The sequence below is a fragment of the Pan paniscus genome, chromosome X (genome assembly GCF_029289425.2).
Source record: "Pan paniscus chromosome X, NHGRI_mPanPan1-v2.0_pri, whole genome shotgun sequence".
In the NCBI taxonomy this organism is placed as follows: domain Eukaryota; kingdom Metazoa; phylum Chordata; class Mammalia; order Primates; family Hominidae; genus Pan; species Pan paniscus.
Genome location: NC_073272.2, coordinates 149,896,404 through 149,915,975, shown reverse-complemented (window position 1 = coordinate 149,915,975; position 19,572 = coordinate 149,896,404). Strand labels below are relative to the sequence as shown.

General features: G+C 59.5%; 1 protein-coding gene across 1 annotated transcript in view; it reads right to left on the bottom strand.

The window, feature by feature from the left end:
* Positions 1 to 353: 353 nt before the first annotated feature.
* Positions 354 to 19,572, bottom strand: part of LOC129395207 (polysialoglycoprotein-like) — a 62,028-nt gene continuing 42,809 nt past the window's right edge. The window contains exon 6 of the transcript XR_010111169.1: positions 354 to 3,626. The gene's annotated coding sequence lies outside the window, so the exon portion shown is untranslated. The remainder of the gene's footprint in view (positions 3,627 to 19,572) is intronic.

The window sequence follows — 19,572 nt, the reverse complement described above, 5'->3', positions numbered from 1 at the left end:
ACCTTCAGTCCCCTCTCAGGAGGGTTCTCCTCCTGGCTCCTGGCTCTTTGATGAAGTGATGTGTGGGAGATGATCTGTTTATGTCACCTTTGAGCATTTGCCCAGCTGCACGCGTTGCAGACAATGGCTGCGGGTCCAAGGCTAGATGCTCCCTGGGGGGCTGCAGCACCTGTGATTGTAGGACCTGTGAGAGAAGATGCACACCTTCCCATGGGGGCTCCTCCCCAGCCAGAGCTAGACTTTGCAAACCTTTTGTCCTAAAAGATTTATTTTTACACGGAAGAGGCTGAGCAGCAGCAAGAGATTTGGAGAAGCCATGTGTTTTGAAGGTATCGAACACAGCAGAGTCCAGATTAGCGATTTTCATATTTTAATTCTCATTCACATGGTAATAAATTTTACATTGTATGTGTACGTTATATATGGTATTGTACATTTTGTTTATATCTACGTTTATATACATACCTGTTTTAGACATTATATACATCTATGCTTATATGTATACATACACGCATATATATCTTTATATCTTATATATACTTACATGTATATATCTTTAGCTACATATTCGCTTGTATTTCTAGACTTTATACTATATATATGCACACATATTTTATTAATATCTACCCATAGTATGTGGCCTTCACACATACTTACTATTCTATTCCTAGTTCATTGTTTATATTCCATTAAAATAATAATTTTTTGGAAGGCTGATCTTCTCCTACTAAGTTTGTTTCAGGTGGTTGTTAGCAGAACTCTGGAGCCATAGTGTCTCAATCAACTCAAATTTCCTGGTGTCCTGATATTACTCCAGGGCTACTGGCATCAGATTTTGTGGTGCTGCCTCAGATTGCGCGATGATGTGGGGTGGAATGTTAAACACTTTCTCCCATCCATCCCGTAATCTGCCATCTATGCAGGGTACAGACCTCCTCGATTTCCCTGCTGCTCCCTGGACCCAAAACACAAGTACCAGTTTAGCACAGTCTTCAGTCATCCCCAGGGCTTTCTCTGTTTTGATGGTTTTTTTTTTTTTAAATCTTTTCCCTCCTATATTTTTTCCGGGGTTGATTTGGGGAGCAGAGCACAGCAACCTGAGCTTGGTTGTCACTTTGGCAATGACAGTTAAGGCACTCACTCTGTATTTAATTTAAGTAGCATTTACATCTTTGCCATATTCTGTTCCCCATCAAGGAATATGGTATACAGATCCATTTACTTGAGATTATTTCCTGAGTCTATCAGCAACTTTGCACAGTTGCTTCCATAAAGGTCTTGTCAGGCTCTTCTTATTTACATTTTGGATTTTAATGCTTCTGTGAATGGTGTATTTTCTATTTTCTATTTTATGCACTAAGTTGCTTTTGTGTGGCAAGGCTCTTGATTTTGCTTCAATGACCTTCTGTATGATGTTTTCTGAAGTCTTTTATTCATTTGAATATTCAATGTGTCTATTCCTTTGAATTTTCTATGTAGACAATCATATAGTTAACAAATACTATATTTCTTTGCAGTCTTCATATCTCATTTTCATCTTGACATCCATAGCTCTGGCTCTTTTTCATTTTGATATTCACTGCAGATGTAGGTGGTAGTGGTGACAGCATATGTCAACGACTTGTCACTGCCGTGAATGGCAGAGCTTCTGACATTTCACATTTATGTATGCTTGCTGCCGATTTTAGGAAATGGAAGTTCCTTTTAATGTTAGTTTGCTAAACATTGTTAATTTGTACTTACATAGATTCATTTCAGAGCCTTTTCCTGTACCCATTGTCATGACTGAATGTTTTTTTCTAGTCTATCTGGTATGCAGGGAATTAGAATTGAATTTTTTTCTAACATTTAATCCTATTTTTATTCCATGCATACAGGCAGCTTGTTCGTTTAATCCACTGTTGTGTTGGATATGTGATTATCTGTTTATGACATTTGCTGCGATGTGTGTGAACACTTGCCTCACAAATTCTTTTCATGAGTGCTCGGGTGCCTTCATCTGTTTATGAATCTAGGAGAGCGAGCCTGGGAGAATGAGTTAAACAATTGCCCATTTTGGATGCATTGGAAGAGTTGAGATAAGATGGTGATTCATTTTCCCTTGCCACTTGGCTGAACTGGCTTCCAAAATTTCCTGTCCTGGAATATTTGAGGGTAGATTGAACTTTGAATACACTTTCAGTTTGTGGAAGTACCATTGGTTTTATCCATTCACCTCTTCAAGGACATCTTGGTTGGTGATTATGAATAAACTACTATATACATTCGTGTACACGATTTTCCATGTGAGAACCAGTTTCCAATTCACTTAGGTAAAACCTAGTAGTACGACTGATGGATCTAAGGGTAAGTCTATGTTTTACTACATAAGAAAGGGCCAAAAGGCCTTCTAGAGTGAATGAAACATTTTTCTTGTCTACCAGCTATGAATGAGAATCCCACATCCTCTCCAGAATTTGATATTCTCAGGTATTTGAATTCTATCCATTGTAATAGGTGGGTAGAGGAATCTTAGTGCTGTTGACATTTGCATTATTAGTGAATAATTATGGTGATCATCTTTTCATGTGTGTATCTTCATTGGTGAATGTATGTGTATTTCTGCGTGTCTTCACTGGTGAATGTCTTCAAATCATTTACATCTTTAGCTGGCTTCTTTGTTTTCAAAGGTTGAATGTTAAATGTTTGGTATTTATTCAGCATATGAGTTCTTTATCAGATATCAGATTACTAATATTTTCTCTCCATCTATATAGTTTTTTCCATTCTTCTAACAGTATTTTTTTTTTTTTTTTTTTGGAGATGGAGTCTCACTCTGTCACCCAGCCTGGAGTGCAGTGGCGTGATCTCGACTCAGTGCAACCTCTGCCCCCTGAGTTCAAGCGATTCTCCTGCCTCAGCCTCCCAAGTAGCTGGGATTACAGGTGCCTGCCAACGTGCCCGGCTATTTTTTGTATTTTTAGTAGAGACAGGATTTCACCATCTTGGCCAGGCTGGTCTTGAACTCCTGACCTCGTGATCCACCTGCCTCAGTCTCCCAAAGTGCTGGGATGACAGGCGTCAGCCATCGTGCCCGGCTGAGATTCACAGGAAAACCACGATCGGAGGGGTGTAAGTTTGTAGGAAAGAGGTTTTTAAGTGGCAGCATCTCTGCATGATTCAAACTCTGGAGGCATATGCATAAAGTCCAAGAAACACATGAGAAAATTGTACTTCTTGGAAACTAAGGAGCTCACAAATGATGAAATGTGATTCACACCGATTTGTAAATGAGCACCCATTTGTAAGTGAGCAGGCCGAGACAGGGAGATCCACCTGCAGACCATGGCTGGACTCTGGATTAATCCATTCCCATGTCTGCATTCTCTTATGGCCTCTTCCCACGTCTCCCAGGACTCTGCCAGCTACTGTCAAATTAAAAATCACAGGCAGGGATACCTCTGGGTTCTGGTGTGTGGGTGTTGGGGCTCTCTGCACGCCCTGATTTCAGAGCTCTTTTGATGTCTGTGCCCAGTTGTGTCTACGGTAAGAACTTGAATCTATTTCCTCTGATCAGTCAAAGAAGTTCGTCGATGATAGCATGTGTTCTAAGATGAACACCCCAAGTGACCAGAAAAGGCTGCTTCCTAAGTTAAAACATGACATGACATCTTTTAAATTAATTTTTGACTCCAAAAGAAAGGAGAAGGAAGGAAGGGAGGGAAAGAGAGAGAGAGAGAGAGACGGAAGGAAGGAAGGAAGGAAGGAAATAAGGAAGCAGAGAGAGAGAGAGAGATGGAAGGAAGGAAGGAAGGAAAGAAGGAAGCAAAGAGAGAGAGAAAGAGAGAAAGAAAAAAGGAGAGGAAAGGAAAGTAGGAAGGAAGGAAAACAAGAAAGAAAAAGTGGGGGCATAGTGGGGGAATCAAGGAAGGAAGTAAAAAACCCCACCGGATCCAGTACAGACATAAAAGCCAAACGTAAATCCTGTCCACCAGACACTAATGAGCACCCTCTAAACTGCAAACCCGTAGGACTCCTTGGTAGTATGTGTCACCTCCACAACTATCAAGGGCAATTCTGCACCGGCATAATCTCCAAAACCTCGTCCTTCAGAGAGAGGCCCTCAGGAAAAGGTCAATGATCTCAGATTCCTTGATGGGCAGGGAGAAGAGACAGACCTCCTCCAGGGACATGATCTTTATGTCCTGGACCAGGCGGCCCAGCTTGGTGACAGGCGTCTACTCCTTATCCTCTGTCTTGCCTCTGTGAGCTCCGCGGCCCCAGCCCGGAAGCCAGTGCCGAAGCCTCGGGGGAAGCCAGCGCCGTTCCCCATCCCAGGGCCGCCCCACTGCACCGGCGTCATCCGCCGTTTAGTGTTTCCCAGGGGAAGCAGCCCTGGGCTATTTTTTTTTTTTCAGACAGTATCTCCTTGTGTCCCCCAGGCTGGAGTGCAGTAGCACGATCTCGGCTCACTGCAGCCTCTGCCTCCCAGGTTCAAGCGATTCTCCTGCCTCAGCCTCCCGAGTAGCTGGGATTACAGGCACCCGCCACCACGCCCAGCTAATTTTTGTATTTTTAGTAGAGATGGGGTTTCACCATGTTGGCCAGGATGGTCTCGATCTCTTGACCTCGTGATCCGCCCGCCTCTGCCTCCCAACCCTGGCCTATTTTTTGAGACAGAGTCTCACTCTGACGCCGGGGCTGGAGTGCAGTGGCACAGTCAGGGCTCACTGCAACATCCATCCCGCGGGTTCAAGCCATTCTCCTGCCTCGGCCTCCCGAGTAGCTGGGATCACAGGCGCCCACCACCACACCTGGCTAATTTTTGTATTTTTAGGAGAGATGGGATTTCACCATGTTGGCCAGGCTGGTCTTAACTCCGGTCCTCAAGTGATCCGCCCACCTTGGTCTCCCAAAGTGCTGGGATCACGGGCGTGTACCACTGCGCCGGGCGAATTTTTATATTTTTAGTAGAGAAGGGGTTTCACCATGTTGCCCAGGCTGGTCTTGACCTCCTGGACTCAGGCAATCCTCCTGCCTCAGCCCCGCAAAGTGCTGGGATTACAAACCTGAGCTGCTGCGCCTGGCCTGACTTAGGTTTTAAAGACAGTTGGACGTCAGGTCCCATTCCTCCTCTGCCCTGGACCCCTTAGTGGCTCCCACCTCCTGCAGGACAAATCCTCCTGGTGCCCACAGGCCCTGCTAATCCATGCCTGTCACCTTTCTGACTCGAGGCCAACAGACCTCCCGGCTGGGCCACCCCATCCCCAGCACAGTCTCCGCTCCGAGCTCCACACCAGCTGTACCCAGTGCACCAGTTCCCCAGACACCGCGAGCCTTTCCCCTCACGCCTGTCAAGTTTTGCTCAAATGATACCTTCCCAGGAGGCCGCCCTGGACCACATCCCGCCTCCCTGCAACCCTGTTCTGGCCCCGTCACCACCTGCTAACCCCTGGACCACCCTTCCGGCCCCGTCACCTCCTGCTAACCCCTGGACCACCGTTCTAGCCCCGTCGTCTCCTGCTAACCCCTGGACCACCCTTCTGTCCCCGTAGTCACCTGCTAACCCGTGGACCACCCTTCCGGCCCCGTCATCTCCGGCTAACCCCTGGACCACCCTTCCGGCCCCATCATCTCCTGCTAACCCCTGGACAACCTTTCCGGCCCCGTCATCTCCGGCTAACCCCTGGACCACCCTTCCGGCCCCGTCGTCACCTGCTAAACCCTGGACCACCCTTTCGGCCCCGTCATCTCCTGCTAACCCCTGGACCACCCTTCTGGCGCCGTCGTCTCCTGCTAACCCGTGGACCACCCTTCCGGCCCCGTCGTCTCCTGCTAACCCCTGGACCACCCTGCCGGCCCCGTCGTTTCCTGCTAACCCCTGGACCACCCTTCCGGCCCCGTCGTCACCTGCTAAACCCTGGACCACCCTTCCGGCCCCATCATCTCCGGCTAAGCCCTGGACCACCCTTCCGGCCACGTCTTCTCTGGCTAACCCCTGGACCACCCTTCCGACCCCGTAGTCTCCTGCTAACCCCTGAACCACTCTTCCAGCCCCGTCGTCCCCTGCTAATCCCTGGACCACCCTTCCGTCCCCGTCGTCACCTGCTAAACCCTGGACCACCCTTCCGACCCCGCCGTCACCTGCTAACCCCTGGACCACCCTTCCGGCCCCATCGTCTCCTGCTAACCCCTGGACCACCCTTGCGTCCCCGTCGTCTCCTGCTGAACCCTGGAACACCCTTCCGGCCCCGTCGTCACCTGCTAACCTGTGGAACACCCTTCCAGACAAGTCATCTCCTGCTAACCCCTGGACCACCCTTCTGGCCCCGTCGTCTCCTGCTAACCCCTGGAACACCTTTCCGGCCCCGTCGTCTCCGGCTAACCCCTGGACCACCCTTCCGGCCCCGTCGTCTCCTGCTAACCCCTCAACACCCTTCCGACCCCGTCGTCACCTTCAAAACGCAGGACCACCCTTACGGCCCTGTCGTCACCTGCTAAACCCTGGACCACCTTTCCGGCCACGTCGTCACCTGCTAAACCCGGGACCACCCTTCCGCCCCGTCATCTCCGGCTAAACCCTGGAACGCCCTGGGGCCCTGTCGTCACCTGCTAACCCCTGGACCACCCTTCCGGCCAAGTCATCTCCTGCTAACCCCTGGAGCAGCCTTTCGGCCCCGTCGTCTCCTGCTAACCCCTGGACCACCCTTCCGGCCCCGTCGTCCGCTGCTAACCCCTGGACCACCCTTACGGCCCCGCCGTCACCTGCTAAACCCTGGAGCACCCTTCCGGCCCCGTCGTCTCTTGCTAACCCCTGGATCACCCTTCCGGCCCCGTCGTCTCTTGCTAACCCCTGGATCACCCTTCAGGCCCCGTCGACTCCTGCTAACCCCTGGACTACCCTTCCGGCCCCGTCGTCTCCTGCTAACCCCTGGACCACCCTTCCGGCCCCGTCGTCTCCTGCTAACCCCTGGACCACCCTTCCGTCCCCGTCGTCACCTGCTAACCCCTGGACCACCCTTCCGGCCCCGTTGTCTCCTGCTATTCCCTGGACCACCCTTCCGGCCCCGTCGTCTCCTGCTAACCCCTCGACCACCCTTCCGGCCCCGTCGTCACCTGCTAAACCCTGGACCACCCTTCCGGCCCCGTCATCTCCGGCTAAGCCCTGGACGACCCTTCCGGCCACGTCTTTTCTGGCTAACCCCTGGACGACCCTTCCGGCCCCGTAGTCTCCTGCTAACCCCTGGACCACCCTTCCGGACCCGTCGTCAACTGCTAAAACCAGGACCACCCTTCCGGCCCCGTCGTCTCCGGCTAAGCCCTGGACCAGCCTTCCGGACATGTCGTCTGCGGCTAACCCCTGGACCACCCTTCTGGCCCCGTCGTCTCCAGCTAACCCCTGGACCACACTTCCGGCCCCGTCGTCACCTGCTAATTCCTGGACCACCCTTCCTGCCCAGTCATCTGCGGCTAAACCCTGGACCTCCCTTCCGGCCCCGTCGTCTCCTGCTGACCCCTGGAACACCCTTCCAGCCGCGTCGTCTCCTGCAAACCCCTGGAACACACTTCTGACCCCGTCATCACCGGCTAAACCCTGGACCACCCTTCAAGCCTCGTCGTCTCCTGCTAACCCGTGGACCACCCTTCTGGACCCGTCGTCTCCTGCTAACCCCTGGAACACCCTTCCAGCCCCGTCATCTCCTTCTAAACCCTGGACCACCCTTCTGGCCCCGTCGTCACCTGCTAAACCCTGGACCACCCTTCCGGCCAAGTCATCTCCGGCTAACCCCTGGACCAGCCTTCCGGCCCCGTAGTCTCCTGCCAACCCCTGAACCAGCCTTCCAGCCCCGTCGTCACCTGCTAAACCCTGGACAACCCTTCCGGCCCCGTCCTCTCCGACTAAACCCTGGACCACCCTTCCGGCCATATCGTCTCCGGCTAACCCCTGGACCACCCTTCCGGCCCCGTCGCAACCTGCTAAACCCTGGACCACCCTTCCAGCCCCATCATCTCCGGCTAAACCTTGGACCACGCTTCCGGCCCCGTCCTCTCCGGCTAAGCCCTGGACCACCCTTCCGGCCATGTCGTCTCCGGCTAACCCCTGGACCACCCTTCCGGCCCCGTCGTCTCCTGCTAACCCCTGGACCACCCTTCCGGCCCCGTCGACACCTGCTAAACCCTGGACCACCCTTCTGACCCCGTCGTCTCCTGCTAACCCCTGCACCACCCTTCCGGCCCCGTCGTCACCTGCTAAACCCTGGACCACCCTTCAGGCCCCGTCATCTCCGGCTAAGCCCTGGACCACCCTTCCGGCCACGTCGTCACCTGCTAAACCCTGGACCACCCTTCCGGCCCCGTCATCTCCGGCTAAACCCTGGAACACCCTTCCGGCCCCGTCGACAGCTGCTAACCCCTGGAACACCCTTCCGGACAAGTCATCTCCAGGTAACCCCTGGACCACGCTTCCGGCCCCGTCGTCACCTGCTAATCCCTGGACCACCCTTCCAGCCCCGTCGTCTCCTGCTAAGCCCTGGACCACACTTCCGGCCCCGTCGTCAGCTGCTAACCCCTGGACCACCCTTCCGACCCAATCAACTCCTGCTAAACCCTGGAACACCCTTCCGGCCCCATTGTCACCTGCTAAACACTGGATCACCCTTACGGCCCCGTCATCTCCGGCTAAACCCTGGACCACCCTTCCGGCCCCGTCGTCACCTGCTAAACCCTGGACCACCCTTCCAGCCCCGTCGTCACCTGCTAAACCCTGGACCACCCTTCCGGCCCCGTCATCTCCGGCTAAACACTGGACCACCCTTACGGCCCTGTCGCCTCCTGCTAACCCCTCGACCACCCTTCCGGCCCCGTTGTCACCTGCTAAACCCTGGACCACCCTTCCGGCCCCCTCATCTCCGGATAAGCCCTGGACCACCCTTCCGGCCACGTCTTCTCCGGCTAACCCCTGGACCAGCCTTCCGGCCCCGTAGTATCCTGCTAACCCCTTGACCAGCCTTCCGGCCCCGTCGTCACCTGCTAACCCCTGGACCACCCTTCCTGCCACGTCGTCACCTGCTAAACCCTGGACCACCCTTCCGGCCCCGTCATCTCCGGGTAAACCCTGGAACACCCTTCCGGCCCTGTCGTCACCTGCTAACCCCTGGAACACCCTTCCGGACAAGTCATCTCCTGGCAACACCTGGACCATGCTTCCGGCCCCGTCGTCACCTGCTAATCCCTGGACAACCCTTCCAGCACCGTCGTCTCCTGCTAACCCGTGGACCAGCCTTCCGGCCCCGTCGTCACCTGCTAACCCCTGGACCACCCTTCCGACCCCATCATCTCGTGCTAAACCCTGGACCAACCTTCCGACCCCGTCGTCACCTGCTAAACCCTGGACCACCCTTCCGGCCCCGTCATCTCCGGATAAACCCTGGAACACACTTCCGGCCCCGTCGTCACCTGCTAACCCCTGGAACACCCTTCCGGACAAGTCATCTCCTGGTAACCCCTGGACCACGCTTCCGGCCCCGTCGTCACCTCCTAATCCCTGGACCACCCTTCCAGCCCCGTCGTCTCCGGCTAAACCCTGGAACACCCTTCCGGCCCCGTCGTCACCTGCTAAACCCTGGACCACCCGTCTGGCCCCGTCGTCTCCTGCTAACCCCTGGAACACCCTACCGGCCCCGTCGTCACCTGCTAAACCCTGGACCATCCTTCAGGCCCCGTCGTCTCCTGCTAACCCGTGGACCACCATTCCGGCCCCGTTGTCACCTGCTAACCCCTGGACCACCCTTCCGGCCCCGTCGTCTCCTGTTAACCCCTCGACAACTCTTCCGGCCCCGTCGTCACCTTCTAAACCCTGGACCATCCTTCTGGCCCCGTCATCTCCGGCTAAGACCTGGACCACCCTTCCGGCCACGTGTTCTCCGGCTAACCCCTGGACCACCCTTCCGGCCCCGTAGTCTCCTGCTAACCCCTGAACCACCCTTCCGGCCCCGTCGTCCCCTGCTAATCCCTGGACCACCCTTCCGTCCCCATCGTCACCTGCTAAACCCTGGACCACCCTTCCGACCCCGCCGTCACCTGCTAACCCCTGGACCACCCTTGCGGCCCTGTCGTCTCCTGCTAACCCCTGAACGACCCTTCCGGCCCCGTCGTCTCCGGCTAACCCCTGGACCACCCTTCCGGGCCCGTCGCCTGCTGCTAACACCTGGAGCAGCCTTCCGGCCCCGTCATCTCCGGCTAAGCCCTGGACCACCCTTCCGGCGACGACGTCACATGCTAAACCCTGGACAACCCTTCCGGCCCCGTCATCTCTGGCTAAACCCTGAAACACCCTTCCGGCCCCGTCGTCACCTACTAACCCATGGACCACCCTTCCGGCCAAGTCATCTCCTGCTAACCCCTGGACCACACTTCCTGCCCCGTCGTCACCTGCTAAACCCTGGACCACCCTTCCGGCCAAGTCATCTCCGGCTAACCCCTGGACCACCCTTCCGGCCCCGTCGTCCCCTGCTAACCCCTGGACCACCCTCCCGGCTCCGTCATCACCTGCTAAACCCTGGACCACCCTTCCGGCCCCGTCGTCACCTGCTAAACCCTGGACCACCCTTCCGGCCCCGTCGTCACCTGCTAAACCCTGGACCACCCTTCCGGCCCCGTCGTCACCTGCTAAACCCTGGACCACCCTTCCGGCCCCGTCATCTCCGGCTAAACACTGGACCACCCTTACGGCCCCGTCGCCTCCTGCTAACCCCTCGACCACCCTTCCGGCCCCGTTGTCACCTGCTAAACCCTGGACCACCCTTCCGGCCCCCTCATCTCCGGATAAGCCCTGGACCACCCTTCCGGCCACGTCTTCTCCGGCTAACCCCTGGACCAGCCTTCCGGCCCCGTAGTATCCTGCTAACCCCTTGACCAGCCTTCCGGCCCCGTCGTCACCTGCTAACCCCTGGACCACCCTTCCGGCCACGTCGTCACCTGCTAAACCCTGGACCACCCTTCCGGCCCCGTCATCTCTGGCTAAACCCTGGACCACGCTTCCGACCCCATCCTCTCCGGCTAAGCCCTGGACCACCCTTCCAGCCCCGTCGTCACCTGCTAAACCCTGGACCACCCTTCCGGCCCCGTCATCTCCGGCTAAACCCTGGACCACCCCTCCGGCCCCGTCGTCACCTGCTAAACCCTGGACCACCCTTCCGGCCCCGTCATCTACGGCTAAACCCTGGACCACCCTTCCGGCCCCGTCGTCACCTGCTGAACCGTGGACCACCCTTCCGGCCCCGTCGTCACCTGCTAAACCCTGGAACACCCTTCCGGCCCTGTCGTCTCCTGCTAACCCCTGGACCACCCTTCCGGCCCCGTCGCCTCCTGCTAAACCCTGAACCACCTTTCAGGCCCCGTCATCTCCGGCTCAGCCCTGGACCACCCTTCCGGCCACGTCGTCACCTGCTAAACCCTGGACCACCCTTCCGGCCCTGTCGTCTCCTGCTAACCCCTTGACCAGCCTTCCGGCCCCGTAGTCTCCTGCTAAACCCTGGACCTTCCTTCCGCCCCGTCGTCTCCTGCTAACCCCTGGACCACCCTTCCGGCCCCGTCATCTCCTGCTACCGCCTGGACCACCCTTCCGGCCCCGTCGTCACCTGCGAAACCCTGGACCACCCTTCCGGCCACGTCTTCTCTGGCTAAACCGTGGACCACCCTTCCGGCCCCGTCGTCACCTGCTAAACCCTGGACCACCCTTCCGGCCCCGTCATCTGTGGCTAAGCCCTGGACCACCCTTCCGGCCACGTCGTCACCTGCTAAACCCTGGACCACCCTTCCGGCCCCGTCATCTCCGGCTAAACCTTGGAACACCCTTCCGGCCCCGTCGTCACCTGCTAACCCCTGGAACACCCTTCCGGACAAGTCATCTCCTGCTAACCCCTGGACCACCCTTCCGGCCCCGTCGTCTCCTGCTAACCCCTGGACCACCCTTCCTACCCCGTCGTCACCTGCTAAACCCTGGACCACCCTTCCGGCCAAGTCATCTCCGGCTAACCCCTGGACCAGCCTTCCGGCCCCGTAGTCTCCTGCCAACCCCTGGACCAGCCTTCCGGCCCCGTCGTCACCTGCTAAACCCTGGACCACCCTTCCGGCCCAGTCCTCTCCGGCTAAACCCTGAACCACCCTGGCGGCCATGTCGTCTCCGGCTAACCCGGGGACCACCATTCTGGCCCCGTCGTCACCTGCTAACCCCTGGACCACCCTTCCGGCCCCGTCGTCTCCTGCGAACCCCTGGACCACCCTTCCGGCCCCGTCGTCCCCTGCTAACCCCTGGACCACCCTCCCGGCCCCGTCGTCCCCTGCTAACCCCTGGACCACCCTCCCGGCCGCGTCATCACCTGCTAAACCCTGGACCACCCTTCCGGCCCCGTCGTCTCTGGCTAACCCGTGGACCACCCTTCCGGCCCCGTCGTCACCTGCTAAGCCCTGGACCACCCTTCCGGCCCCATCGTCTCCGGCTCAGACCTGGACCACCCTTCCGGCCACGTCGTCACCTCCTAAACCCTGGACCACCCTTCCGGCCCCGTCCTCTCCGGCTAAACCCTGGACCACCCTTCCGACCCCATCGTCTCCTGCTAAACCCTGGACCACCCTTCCGACCCCGTCATCTCTGGCTAAACCCTGGACCACGCTTCCGGCCCCGTCCTCTCCAGCTAAGCCCTGGACCACCTTTCCAGCCCCGTCGTCTCCTGCTAACCCGTGGACCACCCTTCCGGCCCCGTCGTCACCTGCTAACCCCTCGACCACCCTTCCGACCCCATCGTCTCCTGCTAAACCCCGGACCACCCTTCCGACCCCTTCGTCACCTGCTAAACCCTGGACCACCCTTCCGGCCCCGTCCTCTCCGGCTAAACCCTGGACCACCCTTCCGGCCATGTCGTCTCCGGCTAACCCCTGGACCACCCTTTTGGCCCCGTCGTCTCCTGCTAACCCCTCGACCACCCGTCCGGCCCCGTCATCTCCGGCTAAACTCTGGACCACGCTTCCGGCCCCATCCTCTCCAGCTAAGCCCTGGACCACCCTTCCGGCCATGTCATCTCCGGCTAACCCCTGGACCACCGTTCCAGCTCCGTCGTCTCCTGCTAACCCCTGGACCACCCTTCCAGCCCCGTCATCACCTGCTAAACCCTGGACCACCCTTCCGGCCCCGTCATCTCCGGCTAAACCCTGGACCACCCTTCCGGCCCCGTCGTCACCTGCTGAACCGTGGACCACCCTTCCGGCCCCGTCGTCACCTGCTAAACCCTGGAACACCCTTCCGGCCCTGTCGTCTCCTGGTAATCCCTGGACCACTCTTCCGGCCCCGTCGCCTCCTGCTAAACCCTGAACCACCTTTCAGGCCCCGTCATCTCCGGCTCAGCCCTGGACCACCCTTCCGGCCACGTCGTCACCTGCTAACCCCTGGACCACCCTTCCGGCCAAGTCATCTCCTGCTAACCCCTGGACCAGCCTTCCGGCCCCGTCGTCTCCTGCTAACCCCTGGACCACCCTTCCGGCCCCGTCGTCCCCTGCTAACCCCTGGACCACCCTTACGGCCCCGCCGTCACCTGCTAAACCCTGGAGCACGCTTCCGGCCCCGTCGTCTCCTGCTAACCCCTGGATCACCCTTCCGGCCCCGTCGACTCCTGCTAACCCCTGGACCACCCTTCCGGCCCCGTCGTCTCCTGCTAACCCCTGGACCACCCTTCCGTCCCCCTAGTCTCCTGCTAACCCCTGGACCACCCTTCCGGACCCGTCGTCACCTGCTAAACCCTGGACCACCCTTCCGGCCCCGTCGTCTCCGGCTAAGCCCTGGACCACCCTTCCGGCCATGTCGTCTCCGGCTAACCCCTGGAACACCCTTCTGGCCCCGTCGTCTCCGGCTAACCCCTGGACCACCCTTCCAGCCCCGTCATCACCTGCTAATCCCTGGACCACCCTTCCGGCCCAGTCATCTGCGGCTAAACCCTGGACCTCCATTCCGGCCCCGTCGTCTCCTGCTAACCCCTCGAAAACCCTTCCGGCCGCGTCGTATCCTGCTAACCCCTGGAACACACTTCTGACCCCGTCGTCACCTGCTACACCCTGGACCACCCTTCAGGCCCCGTCATCTCCTGCTAACCTGTGGACCACCCTTCCGGCCCCGTCGTCTCCTGCTAACCCCTGGAACACCCTTCCAGACCCGTCGTCTCCTTCTAACCCCTCGACCACCCTTCCGGCCCCGTCGTCACCTGCTAAACCCTAGACCACCCTTCCGGCCAAGTCATCTCCGGCTAACCCCTGGACCAGCCTTCTGGCCCCGTAGTCTCCTGCCAACCCCTGGACCACCCTTCAGGCTCCGTCATCTCCGGCTCAGCCCTGGACCACCCTTCCGGCCCCGTCGTCACCTGCTAATCCCTGGACCACCCTTCCGTCCCAGTCATCTGCGGCTAAACCCTGGACCTCCCTTCCGGCCCCGTCGTCTCCTGCTAACCCCTGGAACACCCTTCCGGCCGCGTCGTCTCCTCCTAACCCCTGGAACACACTTCTGACCCCGTCGTCACCTGCTAAACCCTGGACCACCCTTCAGGCCCCGTCGTCTCCTGCTAACCCGTGGACCACCCTTCCGGCCCCGTCGTCTCCTGCTAACCCCTGGAACACACTTCCAGCACCGTCGTCTCCTTCTAACCCCTGGACCACCCTTCCGGCCCCGTTGTCTCCTGCTATTCCCTGGACCACCCTTCCGGCCCCGTCGTCTCCTGCTAACCCCTCGACCACCCTTCCGGCCCCGTCGTCACCTGCTAAACCCTGGACCACCCTTCCGGCCCCGTCATCTCCGGCTAAGCCCTGGACGACCCTTCCGGCCACGTCTTTTCTGGCTAACCCCTGGACGACCCTTCCGGCCCCGTAGTCTCCTGCTAACCCCTGGACCACCCTTCCGGACCCGTCGTCAACTGCTAAAACCAGGACCACCCTTCCGGCCCCGTCGTCTCCGGCTAAGCCCTGGACCAGCCTTCCGGACATGTCGTCTGCGGCTAACCCCTGGACCACCCTTCTGGCCCCGTCGTCTCCAGCTAACCCCTGGACCACACTTCCGGCCCCGTCGTCACCTGCTAATTCCTGGACCACCCTTCCTGCCCAGTCATCTGCGGCTAAACCCTGGACCTCCCTTCCGGCCCCGTCGTCTCCTGCTGACCCCTGGAACACCCTTCCAGCCGCGTCGTCTCCTGCAAACCCCTGGAACACACTTCTGACCCCGTCATCACCGGCTAAACCCTGGACCACCCTTCAAGCCTCGTCGTCTCCTGCTAACCCGTGGACCACCCTTCTGGACCCGTCGTCTCCTGCTAACCCCTGGAACACCCTTCCAGCCCCGTCATCTCCTTCTAAACCCTGGACCACCCTTCTGGCCCCGTCGTCACCTGCTAAACCCTGGACCACCCTTCCGGCCAAGTCATCTCCGGCTAACCCCTGGACCAGCCTTCCGGCCCCGTAGTCTCCTGCCAACCCCTGAACCAGCCTTCCAGCCCCGTCGTCACCTGCTAAACCCTGGACAACCCTTCCGGCCCCGTCCTCTCCGACTAAACCCTGGACCACCCTTCCGGCCATATCGTCTCCGGCTAACCCCTGGACCACCCTTCCGGCCCCGTCGCAACCTGCTAAACCCTGGACCACCCTTCCAGCCCCATCATCTCCGGCTAAACCCTGGACCACGCTTCCGGCCCCGTCCTCTCCGGCTAAGCCCTGGACCACCCTTCCGGCCATGTCGTCTCCGGCTAACCCCTGGACCACCCTTCCGGCCCCGTCGTCTCCTGCTAACCCCTGGACCACCCTTCCGGCCCCGTCGACACCTGCTAAACCCTGGACCACCCTTCTGACCCCGTCGTCTCCTGCTAACCCCTGCACCACCCTTCCGGCCCCGTCGTCACCTGCTAAACCCTGGACCACCCTTCAGGCCCCGTCATCTCCGGCTAAGCCCTGGACCACCCTTCCGGCCACGTCGTCACCTGCTAAACCCTGGACCACCCTTCCGGCCCCGTCATCTCCGGCTAAACCCTGGAACACCCTTCCGGCCCCGTCGACAGCTGCTAACCCCTGGAACACCCTTCCGGACAAGTCATCTCCAGGTAACCCCTGGACCACGCTTCCGGCCCCGTCGTCACCTGCTAATCCCTGGACCACCCTTCCAGCCCCGTCGTCTCCTGCTAAGCCCTGGACCACACTTCCGGCCCCGTCGTCAGCTGCTAACCCCTGGACCACCCTTCCGACCCAATCAACTCCTGCTAAACCCTGGAACACCCTTCCGGCCCCATTGTCACCTGCTAAACACTGGATCACCCTTACGGCCCCGTCATCTCCGGCTAAACCCTGGACCACCCTTCCGGCCCCGTCGTCACCTGCTAAACCCTGGACCACCCTTCCAGCCCCGTCGTCACCTGCTAAACCCTGGACCACCCTTCCGGCCCCGTCATCTCCGGCTAAACACTGGACCACCCTTACGGCCCTGTCGCCTCCTGCTAACCCCTCGACCACCCTTCCGGCCCCGTTGTCACCTGCTAAACCCTGGACCACCCTTCCGGCCCCCTCATCTCCGGATAAGCCCTGGACCACCCTTCCGGCCACGTCTTCTCCGGCTAACCCCTGGACCAGCCTTCCGGCCCCGTAGTATCCTGCTAACCCCTTGACCAGCCTTCCGGCCCCGTCGTCACCTGCTAACCCCTGGACCACCCTTCCTGCCACGTCGTCACCTGCTAAACCCTGGACCACCCTTCCGGCCCCGTCATCTCCGGGTAAACCCTGGAACACCCTTCCGGCCCTGTCGTCACCTGCTAACCCCTGGAACACCCTTCCGGACAAGTCATCTCCTGGCAACACCTGGACCATGCTTCCGGCCCCGTCGTCACCTGCTAATCCCTGGACAACCCTTCCAGCACCGTCGTCTCCTGCTAACCCGTGGACCAGCCTTCCGGCCCCGTCGTCACCTGCTAACCCCTGGACCACCCTTCCGACCCCATCATCTCGTGCTAAACCCTGGACCAACCTTCCGACCCCGTCGTCACCTGCTAAACCCTGGACCACCCTTCCGGCCCCGTCATCTCCGGATAAACCCTGGAACACACTTCCGGCCCCGTCGTCACCTGCTAACCCCTGGAACACCCTTCCGGACAAGTCATCTCCTGGTAACCCCTGGACCACGCTTCCGGCCCCGTCGTCACCTCCTAATCCCTGGACCACCCTTCCAGCCCCGTCGTCTCCGGCTAAACCCTGGAACACCCTTCCGGCCCCGTCGTCACCTGCTAAACCCTGGACCACCCGTCTGGCCCCGTCGTCTCCTGCTAACCCCTGGAACACCCTACCGGCCCCGTCGTCACCTGCTAAACCCTGGACCATCCTTCAGGCCCCGTCGTCTCCTGCTAACCCGTGGACCACCATTCCGGCCCCGTTGTCACCTGCTAACCCCTGGACCACCCTTCCGGCCCCGTCGTCTCCTGTTAACCCCTCGACCACTCTTCCGGCCCCGTCGTCACCTTCTAAACCCTGGACCATCCTTCTGGCCCCGTCATCTCCGGCTAAGACCTGGACCACCCTTCCGGCCACGTGTTCTCCGGCTAACCCCTGGACCACCCTTCCGGCCCCGTAGTCTCCTGCTAACCCCTGAACCACCCTTCCGGCCCCGTCGTCCCCTGCTAATCCCTGGACCACCCTTCCGTCCCCGTCGTCACCTGCTAAACCCTGGACCACCCTTCCGACCCCGCCGTCACCTGCTAACCCCTGGACCACCCTTGCGGCCCTGTCGTCTCCTGCTAACCCCTGAACGACCCTTCCGGCCCCGTCGTCTCCGGCTAACCCCTGGACCACCCTTCCGGGCCCGTCGCCTGCTGCTAACACCTGGAGCAGCCTTCCGGCCCCGTCATCTCCGGCTAAGCCCTGGACCACCCTTCCGGCGACGACGTCACAAGCTAAACCCTGGACAACCCTTCCGGCCCCGTCATCTCTGGCTAAACCCTGAAACACCCTTCCGGCCCCGTCGTCACCTACTAACCCATGGACCACCCTTCCGGCCAAGTCATCTCCTGCTAACCCCTGGACCACACTTCCAGCCCCGTCGTCTCCTGCTAAACCCTGGACCACCCTTCCGCCCCGTTGTCTCCTGCTAACCCCTGGACCACCCTTCCGGCCCCGTCGTCACCTGCAAAACCCTGGACCACCCTTCCGGCCACGACTTCTGCGGCTAAACCGTGGACCACCCTTCCGGCCCCGTCGTCACCTGCTAAACCCTGGACCACCCTTCCAGCCCCGTCATCTGCCTCTAAGCCCTGGACCACCCTTCCGGCCACGTCGTCACCTGCTAAAGCCTGGACCACCCTTCCGGCCCTGTCATCTCCGGCTAAACCCTGGAACACCCTTCCGGCCCCGTCGTCACCTGCTAACCCCTGGAACACCCTTCCGGACAAGTCATCTCCTGGTAACCCCTAGACCACGCTTCCGACCCCGTCGTCACCTGCTAACCCCTGGACAACCCTTCCGGCCCTGTCGTCTCCTGCTAACCCCTGGACCACCCTTCCTGCCCCGTCGTCACCTGCTAAACCCTGGACCACCCTTCCGGCCAAGTCATCTCCGGCTAACCCCTGGACCACCCTTCCGGCCCCGTCGTCCCCTGCTAACCCCTGGACCACCCTCCCGGCTCCGTCATCACCTGCTAAACCCTGGACCACCCTTCCGGCCCCGTCGTCACCTGCTAAACCCTGGACCACCCTTCCGGCCCCGTCGTCACCTGCTAAACCCTGGACCACCCTTCCGGCCCCGTCGTCACCTGCTAAACCCTGGACCACCCTTCCGGCCCCGTCATCTCCGGCTAAACACTGGACCACCCTTACGGCCCCGTCGCCTCCTGCTAACCCCTCGACCACCCTTCCGGCCCCGTTGTCACCTGCTAAACCCTGGACCACCCTTCCGGCCCCCTCATCTCCGGATAAGCCCTGGACCACCCTTCCGGCCACGTCTTCTCCGGCTAACCCCTGGACCAGCCTTCCGGCCCCGTAGTATCCTGCTAACCCCTTGACCAGCCTTCCGGCCCCGTCGTCACCTGCTAACCCCTGGACCACCCTTCCGGCCACGTCGTCACCTGCTAAACCCTGGACCACCCTTCCGGCCCCGTCATCTCTGGCTAAACCCTGGACCACGCTTCCGACCCCATCCTCTCCGGCTAAGCCCTGGACCACCCTTCCAGCCCCGTCGTCACCTGCTAAACCCTGGACCACCCTTCCGGCCCCGTCATCTCCGGCTAAACCCTGGACCACCCCTCCGGCCCCGTCGTCACCTGCTAAACCCTGGACCACCCTTCCGGCCCCGTCATCTACGGCTAAACCCTGGACCACCCTTCCGGCCCCGTCGTCACCTGCTGAACCGTGGACCACCCTTCCGGCCCCGTCGTCACCTGCTAAACCCTGGAACACCCTTCCGGCCCTGTCGTCTCCTGCTAACCCCTGGACCACCCTTCCGGCCCCGTCGCCTCCTGCTAAACCCTGAACCACCTTTCAGGCCCCGTCATCTCCGGCTCAGCCCTGGACCACCCTTCCGGCCACGTCGTCA